We start from the raw sequence: 15,526 nt of genomic DNA, 5'->3' as shown, positions 1-15,526 counted from the left end.
TGCTCATGCCTGCAACACCTGATTGGGTCCCTCCCTCACCTCCATTAAGGGTTGAACACCCGAACTTCTCAGGGATGCCTATTTGAACATCCCAGTGCTGTCACCTGCCCCTTCCCTGGGCACTGCACTTCCCAATACCCCTCATCTTCCTCTCCTGTCTCTCTTTGCCGTAGTACTTAGCGTCTTTTAACATGCTGTACATTTTACTTCTGTGCTTTGCTGCTGCTGTTTTGACTGTTTTGTCTCCCTCTGCTAGGAAGTCAGCTCTATGGGGACAGGGATCTTTTTCGTTCTGTTTACTGATGACCCCAAGTGCTAACACAGTGTGTAGCTCATAGCAGGCCCTTAGTAAATACTTGTTAAATGGAGACCACCCTTGTTGGGGGTGCTAGGGATACGTACTGAATGGAGGAAGGCAGGCTCAGTGACACAAAAGGAGATAAATTTCCTCAAAAATGACAGATTTTGAGGAAACACTTATTAAATTCTAATTATGAGGAGTTGCCAGGCAATGTCTAGGTTAAAAAAAAAAAAAAGGCACACTCTAGAGACAGGAAGCGGATGAGTGCTCAGCTAGGGCAGGCTGGTGGGAGTGGGGGATTGGTTTAAGGATGGGGAGTGACTGCTCATGGATACAAGGGCTCCTTTTGGGGTGGATGAAGGTATCCTAAAAGGAGATTGTGGTGACGGCAGTACATAAATGGCTGTAAATACACCAAAATCCACTGAACTATGTATTTTCAATAGATAAACTTTGTTATATAAATTATGTCTCAATAAAACTGTTAAAAATACACACCTAACTGAAGCATCATACGACCTGAAAAAGAAGTAGGCTCTTATTATTTCTGGTCAGGCATATGGATTTTCTCTGGCTTGAGTTTTGAATTAGGCGTGAGAGAGAAGCTTCCATATCTCTCATTTGCTACCAGAGAAATCTATTTATTGGTAGAGAAATGTAACTGAAACTTCTTGATCAAGGCCTACCTCAAGAGCAATTTATTTGGATTAAATGGCTTTCCTTAATAATTTCCACATCTATCAAAATTCTGCAGTCTTTTCTAGGCCTCCAGGGCAGTTTTGGAAAACAAACAGCTACTTTGTATGAAACTGAACTTTGACACTTTTGAACTTACAATGAACTTTAACACTTTTGAACATCAGTGCCTACTGATGGGCAATTGCCCCGCACAAACAGAGCTCAAAGCGTCTGTGGCAGTGAACTGAGATGTTGCTTAGCTAGCAGCCCTGTGAATCTTCCTCCGGAGAACTCACTGATGTTATGGTTATCTAATAATATATATGGAACAATAACAGCACATTGCAATGAAAATGATGCATGGTTACAACTCAATGAAGACCATTCTCCCTCTTCTGGGAGCTTGACAGCATACCTTGTTAAGCTGTGAAGGGGGAAGCTTTCTTTCTGCTCTTCTGCCTGTTTCTCTGCTCAAAATCTTGACACACGCCCACCAGTGCACAAAAGGTCGTTTGAACAAAGGTCAGGAGGCTATCCAGAGTCCTGGCTTCAACCTTCTCTTTCGGGAATCCCTAAGATGTGAGCAACGTGGTGATATGAGAAGACTCTTGGGGACTGCTGCTGTGCGTCTGGAGAACTGAGGAGGACACAGTCACTATGCCATCAATAATCAGAATGTTTGAAGGAATGGATAAGTTTTCTGCTCATTGATGAAACAGAGGGCCAGAGGACTGAGAAACTTGTCCCTTGTCACCCAGCTGGCAAGGGGAAGAGTTAGACTGCCAACCCACAACAAATGCTTTTAACTGCTGAGCCATTCTGCTTCCCACCTGCAAGGTGCACATCACTCAGCTGGGTGCCATGATGGGCGCAGAGATGACTAAGCCCCACCCCTTTCCTTCTGACAGATATTGACTGGCAGAGGAGACAGGATGTGCACAAACAATTCTAATTAGGGGAGGCTGTATTTGTACTCTGTCAGAAGTGCAGAGGGCCATGAGTGTGTGTGGAAGAGAAAGAATAACAAAAAACCCAACTTTACAAAACATGGACACTCCACAGGTTACCATGCCTCCCTGCATAGGGACCATGCCAGTTTTTCTCTGTCAAGATCCAGCTATAAACTGAGGGCCTGGTCAGGTGTGGTGGGTCATACTTATAATCCCAGCACTTTGGGAGGCCGAGGCGGGCAGATCACTTGAGGTCAGGAGTTTGAGACCAGCCTGGCCAATATGGTGAAACCCCATCTCTACTAAAAATACAAAAATTAGCCGAGTGTGGTGGCGCATGCCTGTAATCCCAGCGACTTGGGAGGCTGAGGCAGGAGAATCACTTGAACCTGGGAGGCAGAGGTTGCAGTGAGCTGAGATAGTGGCACTGCACTCCAGGCTGAGCAACAGAGCGAGACTCTGTCACAAAACAAAACAAAATAAAACAAAACAGAGGGTCTTTCATAATGTGGGTTATGTAAAGTATAGTTTATTGGGTTGGTATCATTCTGATCATGCAATCTGGATGCTTGGACAGAATAGCTACATCAGCTTGTTTTAATTTCATTTGTACATGTGTCCCCAAAGATAGCATGTCCCTTACAGAGATGTTGTGGGAATTAAATGAGTTCATGCAAGAAAAGGGCTTAGGATAGTACCTTGCACATAGTAGGTGCTCAGTAAATGTGAGTTGTTATTGTTATGCATAGTTAATCCAAGGTTCTGGAGAACTGAGTATCGGGTACTAGAGACCTAATTCCATAGGGTCCTGGTCATTTTGTTACACAACAAGAGAAGAGCTGGCATGTGAAGTGTGTTCCTTTCATGGGGGTGTCAAGAAAGAAGGCAGTGGAACACTCACTGAGTGCCACTGCTGCCTGCTCAGAACTTGATTTACTTCATGCACTGGTTGTAGGGTTGCAGTTTTTGAAAAGGGCACGGTATTGATATTTGTTGGTGTGAAATGATTTCTTACATAATAGCTGGTAACATTAGGAAAGGGTGGGATTTCTATTCTCTAGCATGATACTGTGTAGAAGAGATTTAATGAGAGGATAACCCAGTCCTCTTGGGGCAGCAGCATTTGTATAACTGACTCTTTTCAGCAATTCTGCAACAATGAATAGGAACCATTTGACGTCTCTGTTGGGACTTCAACTAATGCTTTCCCAGTGAGAGAATATTTAAAAGAATATTTTCACAACTTTACTTTCCCTCAAAAATATAGTTTTGATCCCAAAATGATAGTTTTTACAGGTGTCATTTGGGATGCGTCAGTTGTACCATCTCTAGAGTCAAGAAAATGTTTATCATAAACAAGGCCCACTTAATGACTAATTTTTGTATATGAAAAGGAAAGACAGTGGATCTTGGTCATCAATTTGTATTGTTGATTTTACTTACTATAAACAAACATGAACCATTTCATTTTTCAGAAAAAAAATTCATGTAATCTGAAAACAAAGATTACCAGAGAAAGAGGAATTAACCTGTTTCAAAAATGCTAAAGAAATATTGTGGATCCCACATGAAATGCTTGAATGTGTTTCTGGAGTCACTTCTCAGCTCCATGGCAAAGGCCAGCTAGGCAAAACGTGGATCTTGGCTTTAGAGTAGAATTCTACAACAAATGTAAAGAGTTTCTATTTGTTGTGTTCCATGAAATTCAGTACAGAAAAAAGAAAATAACAATACTTCTTTATGATGAGTAAATATCTTAATCACCATACATCTTACAAATGTGTGCACAGTTTCCTAAAAAGTAAGGATAGTAATGATGATAACAATAAAGGCAATAATAGCAATAGCAGCTAACATTTGTTGAGTGCTTGCTTTGTTCTAAAGGGTTCTGGTAAGTTCTAGGGAAACTGCCAGGGATTCTGCTGCCTCCTTTATTACTCTCATTACTCGTATTACCAACATATGATGTAGGTGGTACCATCCACATTTTACAGTTGGGGAACTAAAGTTAAGAGATGTGACGCCCTTGCCCAAAACTGCAAAAATTTTAAAGTGGGAGAGACAGGAAGCAAATCGTTTATGCTCTAAATCACTACACTTGACTGCATCTTGCAAGAATAATAATGATTACATGCATTTATATTGCCTTTTTACACAGTATTTTTTCATTTGATGCTTACAACCTCATTTTATTTTCTCTTTTACAGATGAGGAAGCTGAGGCTCAGACGTTAAATGTCTAAAGATAAACACTGGTATATGGGGAAGTCAGGACCCAAAATGATGCCTCCTGACCCCGAATCCCAGCTTCCTTGTGAAGAATTAGAGCTTCCATCTTTTCTGAATGAAAGGCCCTAAGAATTTTCTACAATTTTTCTACAAGCAAAAATCACATCTATGGGATATATATACTTCAAAAATAAAGTTCATAGCTTAGAATATCAAAAGCAACTAAAATTTTAATATACAAAGCACAGGATTTGGCCAGGCTGAAACCAATTATTTGAAAAGTTTACTCTTGATGAGTCTGGAACTTTCTCACATGGCCAACTGTGTATCAGTTAGACACGTTATTTAAGTGGCAGGAAAACATTTCTTGTTGGATATGAGACATTTCTGAGTTCAGTAAAGGTTATGTGGTTTCTCAGAAAATTAGAACTTCTATTAATAATCAGTGCTCCATTTGATTGAGGATATTATTCCTATTACTTTGAGGTCAAATTCATAAGAATGAACCCTAACAGTATACGAATTGGGTAGGAGTGTGTACAAATGAACTGCCCTTAAACCCCAACTCCATGCATTGAGCTATCAGGCTCAATCCTGTATTGATGCTGCTGGAGACATTTCTAAAGGGATTACAAATGAATACTCCTCTAATAAAGAAAATATCCTTTTCTCGAAAAGCCAAGAGATATCTGGAAATTTAGGACATCCGTAGTTGTTTAAAGGAAAGGTTTGGAATAGTACAATGAATAAAGCTGGCTAGCTGCCATTTATAAAACTACTGAGTTTTTGACCCAAAAGGTGGGTGCTAGTTTGTTACCTGTTGTCCCTCAGCTCCAGATCCACCCTTCTTTGCTCTGTTCTGTGATGCTGGGGCTGGGATGTGGCTATTTCCCAGAGTCCCTTGCCAGAGGGTTTTCTACTCACTGGTAGAGGACTGGAAGGTGAGGAGAAGGAACTTCCTTCCCTTCCTTTTTCATGCCCCAGGAGCATCCTCCAGTAGTCGCTGTTGACTGGAGTATGGGTCTCTTTCTACATTTCCCTCAGAGGTTCTAGCAGCAGCTGGTTGGCTTCCTTTCTTAGTGGTCCAAGCACCAGCTCCACAGGACTGCTCTCCTAAGTTCTTAGATCCTACTAATGTCATCTCCTCTTTTTGTTTCCCAACTCATGGTGACAGCTACTTCTTGCAACTGGGTTACCTCAGTGTTCCTTTTTGCTCTTTTAGTGCTCCAATTCCTATATAACAACCAATTCCCTGAACTAAATCCTTCTGTTTGAATTACCTAGTGTGATTTTGTTTCCTCTCTGGATCCTGACCGTTGCATGTCAGTGATACACTTGCAAAAGTGCAGTAGCAGAAACAACACCATTGACGTAATTCAAATCTGTTTCTGCTAAGCGTGAGAAATTATTTCCAGCAAAGAGCTGTGTGAGAAATGATAAGATCTAATCCAAAGGATAGTAGGGTAGAAGGCTTCAAAGGATCAAACTTTTAAAAATTATTATTTTTTTTGCATAAGAATGATTCCTGATCACCTTGGAAATGTTTGAAAACAGAAAGTATAAAGGAGAAAAGAATTAAAACCCATCCTAGAGTTAACTACTGATACTTTGGCATATTCTTTCTGATCTTTTCACCCTTATACTTCCAATGATTTAAGATAATAATTATTTTAAACCCATCCTTGTTCTCCAGTATTTTCACATGGCATTATGAAGAATTAAACTCTTAGAGCAATATAACCTTGCTACATCACAAGACACTTACTTGTTCCTTCTACTTTGGGACTGGATCACTCTGGCAAGGGCTGCTTACCTCTGACCCAGAAATTAAACAATCAATGGCTAAGGCCACAGGCTCCCATCTCTGGTATATCTGTTATACCTTCTCAGTTGGGTTCATAAAGTAAACAAGAAATCTGTACACATTCAGTAGGAATACTTAGTACATTGTGAGCTGGCTCCAGGAGTGAGTCTACGAAAAATTTTGAAAGAATATAGAACTCAACAGTCTGCCCTATAAGGAGTGGCATGTTTGGACAGAGAGGTGGGACAAATGTCTGTGCTAATTACCCTGGTCTGCAACACATATTTCATATTTTGCTACTTCACTCATTCATTTATTCACGACTGCTATTAGGCTGGGGCAAAAGTAATTGCTGTTTTTGCTAGTATTTTCACATGGCAGCATGAAGAATTAAACTCTTAGAGTGATATAATCTTCGCCATTACTTTTGATGGCAGAAACTGCGGTTACTTTTGCACCAACCTAGTACCAGAGTATCAACCAAAGGTGACGGCAAAGCACTGTGTTAGTTGCTGGGCACACAAATAAGACATGACTGTTGTTTTTTTTACACAAAATTCACAGCTAGAAGAAACAAAATCCAGAAAGAAGAAATTAAAAGATCAAGTACATATATCCTCATATCACTTTTCCTAATTAACAAAACATCCTAGCATTAGATGCATTTGTTCTTGGCTAACTCGCAGGTATACCTGTCACCAACTCCCTGGACCCCTTGAGAAGTCTCCAACTTTGAGATCTTCTCATAGCTCGGAGGTAGTATTGACTGCCTGTTGGTGCAATGTTTCAGTCTCCGTCTGCCTTAAGATTATTTATCAGGTAGAAAATAGATATAACCATACATTATGCTCCAAGTAAGATAGCATTGAAATGTACGAAGTGCCGGGCATGGTAACTCAAGCCTGTAATCCCAGCACTTTGGGAGGCAGAGGCAGGAGGATTGCTGGAGGCCAAAAGTTCAAGAGTAGCCTGGGCAACACAGTGAGACCTCATCTCTACAACATTTTTAAAATCAAATTAGCTGGGCACAGTGGTGTACGCCTATAGTCTCAGCTACAGGACAGACTAAGGTGAGAGGATCCCTTGAGCCTAGGCATTTGAGGCTACAGTGAGCTATGGGTGCATCACTGTACTCCAGCCTGGGCAACAGAGTGAGATCCTGTCTCTTAAAAAGAAAAAGAGAAATATATGAAGTCAAACACTGTAGAAAATTCAAGGAAAAATACATAGAAACACAATAATGGTGGTTTAACATACCTTATATTCCTTGAAAGATTAAATAGATATAAAATAAGAAAGAATATCAGAATCTAATGTTAATCTAATCAGATACCAAATTTCACATCTGAAAAACAGAATACTGCAAAAAAAAAGAATAATTATAACATGTGACCAAAGGTGATAAAGAAACTTTCCAAGAGTAGAAATAGGTAGAAATGTGACAAAACAATGTCCCCAAAATGTACTTAACTTAGAAACTAAATAGAAAAAAAAAAAAAAAGAAAATCAGACACATACAAAAAGAAAAACTGCAATTACCTGGAAGCCAAGAAAATTATCTCCTAACCAACTTTTTGTCAAAGAGTAAACAGAAGCCTTATTGCTAGATATGTAAAGAGTAATTATGATCTAAATACCAAATGCGCAAACCTATGTGAGACCCTCAATGCCATACTTAATAAAGGAAAGGTCTTAAATTAAATGTCATAGTTTTATACATTTTTATGACTTAAAAATAAATGAGTTAAGCATTTGCAGAAAAAGGACCACAGAGAAAAGAAAGCTGAAAGAGAAATTAATAAAAGTCAGAAAGCCTATAGGACCAGAAAACATTTTAACAGGCCTCATGTGTAAAGATATCCCAAAGCTGATTCTTTTGAAAGACCAAGAACAAAACAACAAATAGATGAACTAGCAGTTAACCTAGTGGAGAAAAAAGGGGAGAAATAACAAATTCACAAAATTAGGGAAAAGAAAGGGAATTAGTTACGTATACTGAGGATTAGAATAACTTTAAGAGATGACTTTCAGTAACTGTGCAAATAAATTTAAAATCTTGATGAATTGTTTGATTTTCTTAAAAAACATAAAGTAGGAGAAAAGGCAAATTTGCATAGACTGAAAATCATGGCAAAAAAATTAAACACTGTCAAGGAACCCCTCCTCTCCCTTCCCTGAAAATGCCAAATCCAGATGGTTTTGTGTGTAATTATTTCATAGATAAAAAATTATTTAAACTGTTTGAAAGCACAGGGAAAAAATAAACTTCCCCAATTACTTTTGTAAATCAGCATAATCCTGATACCAAAAATTTGGAAAAGACAGCATAAAAAAGAAATTTGCCCAGATGACTTATTTTAATTGAGACAAAAAATCTTAAATAAAATATCAGCAAATGACTCTTGGAAAAATTAGAAGAACAATACACCAGAAAAAATGGAATATTTCCAGGAAAGCAAGGATGAGTCAGTATTAGGAATGCTGAAGCTGCTAATCAGAGTAATAAGTCCACTGGATAAAAAAGTATTTGATCTCCTTGAAAGACGCTGAAATGGTATATGATAATATTCACTGCTTATTCTTGATGACTTAAAAACCCACAGGGAAGTAAGACTATATGAATGTTATCCTGAAAGAATATTAAATATATGAAACATTTTGAACAAAAAGTAACAGGGAGAATTGAGCCCATCAGATACAAAAGCATAGTATAATGCCTTAGTAATTAAAACAGTGCAGTATTGGTGCATGAAAAGTTAGCAGATCAACGGAGCAGGACAGAAGTTCAGAAACAGACTTCAATATCTATGGAAATTTACAATATGATAAAAGCTGGCTTATTTAACTCCTAAAGATGAGATTAAACAGTAATCATCTAGAAAAAAAATCAAAGTTGAATCTGTAACTCATACCTTATGCCTGGTTAAATACCAAGTATATGAAAAAATTTAAATGTAACAAATAAAAGCCCTAGAAGAAACCACAAGAAAATCTTTTCACAGCTTTAAAATGGAGAAGACTTTCTAACTATGGCACAAATCTAGAAACCACCCACAATCTCACTTCTTAAACACCTGTAACAACCATATCTTGAATGCCTATAAAAGGAGATATGTAAAACGCAAATGTCCATCAACAGGAACTAGTTAAATAAACCATCTGGGAATAAATCACCAACTGGAATGCTGTATAAATGTAAAAAAAGAATAAGAGAACGTTTATGGAATAATATGAAATAATCTTTAAGAAACATGGTTAAGCGAGAAAAGCAAAGTGCATAGCAGTGTACATGGTATGTGACATCCATATATACAAAGAGAAAGAAGAACATGAAAGGGTATCCAAAGAGTATCTGTGGATAGACACAAAGAAACTAACACCACTGCCTATGAGGAGGGGACCTGGATGGTTAAGGGATGAGGTTTATTGCAGACCTTTCAATACATTTTAGATTCTGAACCATGTATAGAATTTGGTATCTATTCAAAAAGAATAAATGAATACAATACAATACAGTGAATACAAATAAAGGTTGAAAAAAAACAAAGGTAGAAAAATTTGAGGGAACACTCAGAGATAATGCACACTTTACAAAATTGCTGTGGAGATGAAATGCAATAACATAATAGAGGCATAAAATATATACGGTATAGACTGTTGTATGTCTATAAAAAGGTAACCATTTAGTCTTCTTTTCTACAAAGTGCAACTCTAGAGCAAAGGTTGCAAACTCTACTGCTTACAGGGGCTAGACATTCATTCATTCAACAGATAGGGATCAAGTACCAGCCATGCCCCAGACAATGGAGATACAGCATTGAACAAACACAGGAAAAAAAATCTCTGCCCTCACTGAGCTTTTGATCTAGGGGGAGATGACACAGGCAATTAAACAAATAAATGTCACATAGAATATTAAGCAGCAAAGTGCGTTGGGAGTACAGTATTTAAATAGTGAGGCCAGGACAGACAATGATAGCAGTGAGAGCTGCTGGCCTAGTTGTCTCTTTCCTACAGGAGGCAGCAGATACTCTGCTCCAGGAGGGAATTGTCACATAGGGCTGTGGAAAGAGTTTTGCCAGATCTTCAGATTTTCCAGGAGATAAGAAATTCAAATTTATACTGGAAATCTCCTGATTTTTCAATCCTGACTCAATTTTTAAAGAAAACCACTACATCGGCCAAATAAAACACATCTTGCTAGCCAAGGCTGGCCAGGTAGATGGCCAATTCATATCTCTAAAGAAACGAGATTGGGTTTTAAAACAAACACACCAGGCCTTGTAAGCCCTGTCATCTTATGAAGCTATGCATGTTTTCCATTTCTTCAAACATTTCTGGAACTCCTCACCGAGAGAGAACCAATTGTCCCTCAGAACTTTTTTTTTTTTTTGCTTACCACACAAGGAAAGCTGTTATCATTTTGAACTGAAATCTTGTTTGGACCCTGAGTTTATTCACTAGATTTGATTATTCATAACATTTGGGGTTTTCTAAAAATCAGATTTACTGGCCGGACGCAGTGGCTCATGCCTGTAATCCCAGCACTTTGGGAGGCCAAGACAGGTGGATCACGAGGTCAGGAAATGGAGACCATCCTGGCTAACACAGTGAAACCCCTGTCTCTACTAAAAATAACAAAAATAAAAAAATAAAAATTAGCCGGGCATGGTGGTGGACGCCTGTAGTCCCAGCTACTTGGGAGGCTGAGGCAGAAGAATGGTGTGAACCTGGGAGGTGAAGCTTGCAGTGAGCCCAGATTGCAGCACTGCAATCCAGCCTGGGTGACAGAGAGTGACTCTGTCTTAAAAAAAAAAAAAAAAAAAAAAAATCACATTTACCTTCCAAAGGTGCAGGGTGTGTTCAATAATACATATACTATTGGCCTTAAAGGTAGTCCCAACAGAGTGGCTGCAAATATTTAGAGTAAGAACAGTGTCACTAAAATAAATATGCATCTTCCAAGGTAATCATTGAAGAGGATTGCACTTAAATGTGTAGCAGTCAACACAAGTCTCCCAGCCTTACAGGCATTTAATAAACCACTTAATACTTTGGATTCTGTTGATTGCTATCAGGGTTTTTCTTCTTCTTCTTCTGCTTCTTAAGATTGAATGCTATAAGGCAGTTCATTCTAGGGATCCTTGGAATGCATATCCACCCAAACAAAGGCCTTGTGCCAAACACAACCAGCACATACACCATTTTTATTTTCCTATGACCAATGACTTAGTTTCTGTGGTCAGTTAATGACATTAGTCACGTAGAATCACATTGAGGGAGAATGCAAAGCTTTCTATGAGCCCCTGACAGCTTCAGTTTTCCTCTCCAATAACATGTATGAATCAGAAGCCACTAGTTTGCATTTCAGAAATATTTGTGGTAGTTAGGAAACACACTGCACTTATTGTATTCCCACAGAAATACAGTGTCCTTGGGAAGAAAGGAAAAATGGCACCAAGATGTCCACCAAGATACAGGCTTTATCAATTCCATTGTTGTCCGATGCTTATGCCTCCTTTGCTCTTGATTACTGGAAAGTCTGTACAACATTCATCCCATCAGTCTAGTGTTTTTGCTAAAGCACAGATCTTAGATCAAATATGCCATAACTGTTTGTCTATCCATGTATCTACTCTTCCCTCCCTCCATGCATCCTTTTGTGAAATATTCTTTGAGTGCCTCTTATTGATCAACCCTTGTGCTAAGTGCTAGGCACACAGTGTAAAACAAAAATAACATTTATATCACATATATAATACAATATATACATATACAATACAACACATGTATAATAATAACATCTGCCTTTAGGGAGCTTGCTGTCCTTTGGAGAGAATAGATATTAATGAAGTTAATTATGCAAGCCAATATAAAATTACAGCTACGTGTCATTTTCCTTTATGGCCAAAATGTGGGCTGTGACTTAGGTAAGGCTTTCTAGACAAAGTGATGAGTGGGATGAGACTCCCAGAAGTGCCAAGTAGAATGAAGTCAAAGGATGAGTAGGAGTTGCCCAGGTGGAAGGCGGGGGAAGGGCAATCCCATGTGTGGGCTCCATGCAGAAGGGAGGGAGCCGTACTTATGTACAGGGTGATAGATGGCTGGTGTAGGTGGGGTGGTGAGGACAGGGAACAGGAGAGAGATGAGGCTGGAGAGACAGATAGGAGCCTGACTGAGCAGGGCCTTTTAGGCCATAGACAAGATTTTATATTTATGCTAAGTCAGAAAAGGTTGAAGGGTCTTAAGTGAAGGAAGTAGCAAAGATTAGATTTACATTTCAAAAACCACTGTATCCACTGTGTTGAAGGGGTGAGGGGAGGCCTTCACTGTCATATAGATAAATGGTAACTGAAAGTGTCAACATGGATGCTATTGCTTTAGAACTGCAGTTACAGCAAGAAGAGGAGCACCCACTATTTGAAGAACTCTAATATTGAAAAGTCAGGAAGAAACAGTGAGCTAGTGAGAGAGTCTGAGGATCAAGTGAGCTGGCTAGAGTCTGTGAGGTACAAAGACATCCCAGAGAGTTTTGTGTCGTGGAACTAAAGGAAGAGACAAGAAGGACAGAGTAATCAGTGGTACTGAACACTGCCGAGAGGTCAAGGGAGATGAGGTCTAGAAAATGGTCACTGGATTTAGCAGTATGAGGGTCATCAACGGCCTTAATGAGTATTACTTGGTTGGTGGAAGAGGGCCTGAAGCCAGACAGATGGAGTTGAAGAGTAAATGGGAGATAAAGACACAGAAATGGTGCACATTTATTCTCCTCTTCCCAGCCAAAGACTGGCAAGCCAAACCTTGAGAAGTTTGGCTGGGAAGAGGAGAACAAATAATTGTGAGTTTGTTGCAGGGAATAAGTGGTGATAGGCTTAAAAAAAATTTAATGGAAGATGTGGACATGTTTAAAAGGATGATATATATAATAATAATAATGATAGTAATATTTTTTTTTGAGAGAGGGAAAAAGATAACTCATACTGAAAGATCCTGGGAGGGAGTCCCATCTGGAGGGAGATAGATATTTGCCTCAAGTATGTACAAGAAGGGTGGACACCTCCATTGTACTTGGGAGAAAGTGAGGATGGACACAGATGTAGATGGGCTCATGTGCCTGGTGTCAGGACAATTAGAGGGTTACAGAGAGATAGGTTTCATTTTCTCTGAAGGAGAAGGTGAGATTATTTGATGAGAGCAAGGGAGGACAAAGGGATGTTAGAGGTTTCTGGAAGATGAAGTCTGAAACAGCATTACAGAAGGTGGAAGAGTATGTTGAACAGAGATATTTAGTATGATTCAGGGAAATGTTGATGGCCCATTTGAAGTTGGTCATCTGAATTCACAGCAGCAGCAATCGGCTCTGCTCTGCGACCTTTTTTGTTGTTGCAAGACTGGCAAAAGCCCTTGGCAAAAAGATAGGAGCCCTGGGTTCTCGGTTGTGATAGCTGTAACTTGTCATGTGACCTTAAGCACATCCGTCTTTGGTTCTTGGTTTCTTCAATTTTCCAAATGGTGAGATCAGTTGAGATGATACCTGAAGTCTTGTTCCAGCTCTAAATATTCACGATGTCCTCAATATTCATGGAGAGGCCCTTTAAGCTTACCAAGGTTTTTCTATTGATGCCTTTAGTTGCTATTTTAAAATGAAATAAATTTTTTGATATATTTTTTGGTATATCAAAAAGTATTTTTTGATACCTTTTCATTAAATAATTCTACTCTGGGAATCAAAAAGTCCAGATGTCTATTATATTATCCAAGTAGCAAAACAAAACCAAAGCAAAACTCTGAGAAGAAACTAAATGTCTTAATTTTAGGTTATAGAATATGAAATAGATCTTTCTAAGATCTATAGGAAAATACATGCTTCATAGTATAAAAAGAAATTTAGATAATTTATATGGCTATTCTTCATAGGCCTATCATATCTGATATCTTCATTTAAATTAAGAGTCGGCAAATTTTATCTGAAAAGAGCTGGATAATAAATATTTTAGGATTTTTGGGCCAAATAGTATTTTTTGCAATTACTCAACCATGCCATGTAGTGTGAAAGCAGCCACAGACAATGTTAAGTGAATGAGCACAGGGCAATAAAACTTTATTTACAAAAATAGGCAGTGGGCATTTTCTATAGTTTATTCCACAATGAATTATATGACGCATGCAACACACAAACAAAACAAGTGAATGCACACTGTTAGACACAAGTGGGACAGCCTCCTGCAGTCACTGTGAGGCCTTGAGCATTCTAGCAGAGGCTAATATTCCACAGCCTTTCATTCAGCTTCAGCTTGGAGAACTCTACAATTAGAAGCTCAGTTATGTGGCTTGGCACCTCACACTTGGAACAACACTTCCAAAATAGTGAGTGCATGAACAAGAAATGGACTGCATGGAGAATCAGGGTCTGTAGTTTTTTGAAATCAAATTGGTGACATAAATCAAAACACTCTCTTTGTATGAATTTATTCACCGCAGGGCTGGAGATGTGTGGCTTTGTTGAACAGAGAAAAGAGGGAGGAGAATAAGGTGAAAGGAAGCATGCCAGGAGGCAGGATTAGGCAGAGGCTGGGGCCTCGGACTCATCTGGGGGAAGACGGAAAAGTTAAAAAGGGCACCCAGCAATGCAAGCGACGCCTATGAACCAACAGGGTGGGAGGCCCTGTCCGTCTGAGGCACAGAGACAGGAAGAGGCCGAAGGGTCTGCTGCTTGATTCACTCCCCTGGGCAGGCCTGATTTCAAAACCAAAATAAACTTAGGAGAGCCAGAGGGGAGGAAGGAAAGAAACAAACAAACAAGTGGAGCTTCAGCTTATGTTTTCTCCCAACCCACAGTCCAGTCCTGCGCCAAGCTGCCTGCAACTCCAGTTCTCATGTGGCATCGAACCTTCCCCTGAAGGACGGCTGCTCTGTACTTAGTACCGTACGGGTAATCATCTCACCTATGATAGCTTTGCTCCCCAGCTAGACTAAGAGCATGTGGGTGGGGCCATCTCTTCTGCTTTCGTGTTGAGTACAGATGTACACATTACTGAATACGCTGCAGTGCAGACTCAGTGTGGCTCTGTGTGGGCACATCATTACTGTGAATACCAACAGCCTTGATTCTAGCACGAGCCCTGTGATCAGTAACTTACAGCTCTACCTAGGCAGCAGGTATGATTATTTCCTTTTTCAACAGGAAGTCATTGATACACACAGAGGCCAGAGAACTGGAATGAGGTTACTAGCAAGGAGCAAAACCAGAATTCAAACCAGGTCACTCTGACTGGAGGCCCCAGCTCTCAACCTCTCAGAAGTGCACTGCCTTTTCTAGAGTGTAGAGTTGGAAGGAACTCCAGTGATCGCTTGATTCAGTCTTTATTTTTAGATGTGGAAATGGAAAATTAAATGGCTTGCCCAAGGTCACAGAGCCACGGGCTGAGAAGCTAACTTGGCCTCCTGATGCTTCCTTCGTGCCCCCACTGCAGTCCCATGCCTGCTCCATAAGCATCCAGTAACTTTTCCATAAAGATTTATCAAAAATTCGAGGACGGAGGATCAGTCTCGACAGAATTTATTT

At 39.5% G+C, this 15,526-nt stretch overlaps 1 protein-coding gene across 17 annotated transcripts in view; it reads right to left on the bottom strand.

Annotated features, from left to right (window-relative positions):
- Window positions 1-15,526, bottom strand: part of LOC105488927 (thyroid hormone receptor beta) — a 381,615-nt gene that overhangs the window by 130,137 nt on the left and 235,952 nt on the right. Inside the window, exon 4 of one of the 17 annotated variants that reach the window (XM_071090813.1) lies at window positions 1,395-1,551. The exons of the other annotated variants lie outside the window; for them this stretch is intronic. The gene's annotated coding sequence lies outside the window, so the exon portion shown is untranslated. The remainder of the gene's footprint in view (window positions 1-1,394; window positions 1,552-15,526) is intronic. 17 annotated transcript variants of the gene reach the window in all.

The sequence above is a fragment of the Macaca nemestrina genome, chromosome 2 (genome assembly GCF_043159975.1).
Source record: "Macaca nemestrina isolate mMacNem1 chromosome 2, mMacNem.hap1, whole genome shotgun sequence".
Taxonomy (NCBI): Eukaryota; Metazoa; Chordata; class Mammalia; order Primates; family Cercopithecidae; genus Macaca; species Macaca nemestrina.
Note: the sequence above shows the minus strand (reverse complement) of the source record. Positions and strands in the feature narration are given on the sequence as shown.